The sequence below is a fragment of the Panthera pardus genome, unplaced genomic scaffold, assembly GCF_024362965.1.
Source record: "Panthera pardus isolate Hobbes unplaced genomic scaffold, ASM2436296v1 HiC_scaffold_17, whole genome shotgun sequence".
Taxonomy (NCBI): Eukaryota; Metazoa; Chordata; class Mammalia; order Carnivora; family Felidae; genus Panthera; species Panthera pardus.
Window position 1 is genome coordinate 80,011,859 of NW_026526732.1, and position 3,675 is coordinate 80,015,533.

General features: G+C 33.9%; 1 pseudogene; it reads right to left on the bottom strand.

The window, feature by feature from the left end:
• Nucleotides 1–1,851: 1,851 nt before the first annotated feature.
• LOC109263233 (non-histone chromosomal protein HMG-14-like) lies at nt 1,852–2,435 on the bottom strand (annotated as a pseudogene).
• Between the last annotated feature and the right edge of the window lie 1,240 nt (nt 2,436–3,675).

Genomic DNA, 3,675 nt, shown 5'->3' on the forward strand with positions numbered 1-3,675 from the left:
GCTTGATAAAGAGTTCAAAGTAATGGTCATAAAGATATTCACTGGACTTGAGAAAAGAGTGGATAAACTCCATGAAAACGTCAACAAAAAGATAGAAAACATAAAAACCAGTCAGAGTGGAGAATTCAATAACTGAAGTACAAACTACTCTAGAGGAAATCAGCAGTAGATAAAATTGCAGAAGAATCAGTAATCTAGAAGACAGAAAGTAACAAAGTTGAATAGTAAAAAAAAAAAAGAATTGAAAAAGATGAGAATAAGCTAAGGGAACTCTGACATCACCAAGCATAATAACATTCATATTATAGGGGATTCTAGTAGAAAAGAAGAAGGCAGAAGACTTTGAAGACATCATAGCTGAAAACTTCCCTAATCTGGAGAAAGACACAGACACCCAGATCTAGGAAGCACAAAGAACTCCTAACAAGATGAACCTAAGAGGTCCACATCAAGACACACAATAATTAAAATGGCAAAAAGTAATGATAGAGAATTTTAAAAACAGCAAGGGGAAATAACACAGTTACATATGAGGGAAACATATAGATATCAGCTGATTTTTCATCACAAACTTTGCAGGTCCGAAGGGAGTGACATGATACAGCCAAAGTGATGAATAGGAAAGACCTAAACCAGTAATATTTTACCCAGCAAGGTTGTCATCCAGTAAGGTTTCCATTCAGAAGGAGATAAAAAGAGTTTCCCAGACAAACAAAAGTTAAAGGAATTCATTATCACTAAACCAGCCCTACAAGAAATGTTAAAGGGAATTCTTTAACTGGAAAGAAAAGCCAGTCAGTCACCCTATGTCTTTTGATTGGACTCATTAGTCTATTTACATTTAGAGTAATTATTGACAGATATATACTAATTAGTATTTTTGTTTGTTTTCTGGTTGCTTTTATAATTCTTCTATGTTCCTTCTTCTTAAAGGGCCATCAACTGAATACAGACTACTATATTCTTAGGATGTTTTAAATGAACCTTATAGTAACCACAAACCAAAACCTATAATAGATACACGAAAATAAAGCCAAAAATAGCAGTAAAGAAAGTCACTCACACGGAAAGAGTAAAAGAAGAAAAGAACAGAGGAATGAGTGGATAAAAAACAAGACCCATCTATATGCTGCTTACTAGAGACTGACTTCAGACCTAAAGACACATACAGACTGAAAGTGATGGTAAAACATATACCATGCCAATTGACATGAAAAAAAAAAAAAATAAATCCAGGCTGGCATTACTTATACTGGGCAAAATAGACTTTACTTTTTTTCTTTCATAATTGAGTTTTTATTGGCTGTTCTGAGGATCAATATAGATATTTCAATTTGTACACAATTCTTAACCTATATACCAAAAATCTAAAAAATCATGTAATTGTGATTCTTTTCTAAAAGTTATTCCAGTGAACTTCTAGTTTAAAATTTGGATACAAATTTTTCTTAACAGTATATCAAGTACCAATACCTTCAAATGTTGATATGCTGTAACATTGTTAAGTCCTATTAATTCACAATTTAATACCATATACAGTACATACTCAAATTTTCAATCTTGCACAGCACGTTCACAAATTTACTAGGAAAACTTGACTACTATTACCAAGATGTTACAGAGTGCACAAAATTCTGACGTGAAGAGCCAAGATCAAGGAATAGTTTTCTTTAGGCAACAATTCTACCAAAAATAACATGGGAATAAAAGTAATTTAAAATGTTCAAGACATATTAAATGCATGACTGACTCCAAATCACCATTTGCTTGGTATTATATGATACAAAATCTACCTCATCTATGGAATGTTTATCTGACACCCAAGATAGTCAAAGCGTCCCATATTCAATACCCCACTATTTTCTGGTTGTACCTAAAAATAAACAACAAGCAAATGATTTCACCTCTTAATAAAAGCTTTTACACTTAAAAAATGGGATGAGGTGGGATTCTCTCCTTCTTAAAAATGTTTCTAGAGCTACTAAAAAACTTGCATTTACAAAATAGTTGATAAAAATATTCCTGTGGGTTGTACAAGAAGGAAGACAGTGACCACTGATAAGACATGTTATTTGATATTAATCAGACTTGGCTTCTTTCTTTCCTGCTTCACCAGAGGCTGGACTCTCCTCATTTTTAGTTTCTCCATTTTCTGCAGGTAAGTCTTCTTTTGTTTCCTGGTTAGCCACTCCAGCCTGTTTTCCTCCAGCCTATTTGCTCCCCTTTTCCCTTTTGTTTGCACTTTTTTGTTTGAGGAGTTATCCTTTCCTGTTACCTTTTTTGGCTTCATTTCCACTTTTGCAGGAGCAGGTTTAACTAACAACCTTGCTGACCTCCCCTTAGGCTCCTCCTTCCACCACTTCCTTGGCAGAACTGACCTTACTTTTGGGCTTCATGGAAGTGGGGCAGGTTTGTACCAGGTGCCTATGTGCCATGGTGAAACAAGAGCCTTCACGAAGCTGGGCTGCTTCACTGTTGCCACTACTGCTGCTGCCCAAGCTCCAAAAGAGACTTTAAACAAAGACTGTAGCAAGAGGCAAAGAAGGGCACCACACAATGATAAAGGGATCAATCCAACAAGAGGATATAACAATTGTAAATATCTATGAACCCAACATAGGCACACTTTAATACGTAAAACAAATATTAACAGACATAAGGGAGAAAGCGACAGTAATACGATAATAGTATGGGACATTAACACACTCTTACATCAATGGATAGATCATCCAGACAGAAAATCAATAAGGAAACCATTATTTGAACCACATATTAGACCAGATGGGCATAACAGATTATACAGAATATTCCATCCCAAAATATCAGTATACACATTTTTTTTTTCAAGTACACATGGAGCATTTTTCAGGATAAATCACATGTTAGGCCACAAAACAAGTCTCAATAAATGCAAGAAAACTAAAATCTTATCAAGCATTTTTTTCTGACAACAGTGTTAACCTAGAAATCAATTACAAGAAAAAAAAACATGAAAAAATGCACACACACAAAGGCCAAACAGACGCTACTAAACAACCAATGAGTCAACAAAGAAATCAAGAGAAAAATTTTAAAAACACATGGAAATAAATGAAAATGAAAACATAATGGTCCAAAATCTTTGGGATGCAACCAAAGCAGCTCTTCTAAGAAGGGAAGTTTATAGCAATGCAGATCTTCCTCAAGAAATATCTCAAACAACCTAAGCTTACACCTAAAGGAGGTAGAAAAAAGAGGGACAAAGCCCAAAGCCAGTAGAAGGAAATAAGATGAGTGAAGAAATAAATAAAATAGAGACTAAAAAAAACAATGGAAAAGATCAATAAAATTAAAAGCTGGTTCTTTGAAAAGATAAACAAAATTGATAAATCTTTAGCCAGACCCATCAAGAAAAAGAGAACTCAAAATCAGAAATGAAGGAAGAGAAATAACAACTAATACCACAGAAATATAAAGAATTATAGGAGAATATTATGAAAAATTATATGCCAACTAATTGGAAAGCTAGGAGAAATTAATAAATTCCTAGAAACATACAACCTTCCAAAACCGAATAAGAAATGGAAAATTTGAACAGACCAATTACTAGTAGTAACACTGAATTCATAATAAAAAAAAACCCCAACAACCAAAAGTCCAGAATCAGAAGGAATCACAGGTGAATTCTACCAAACT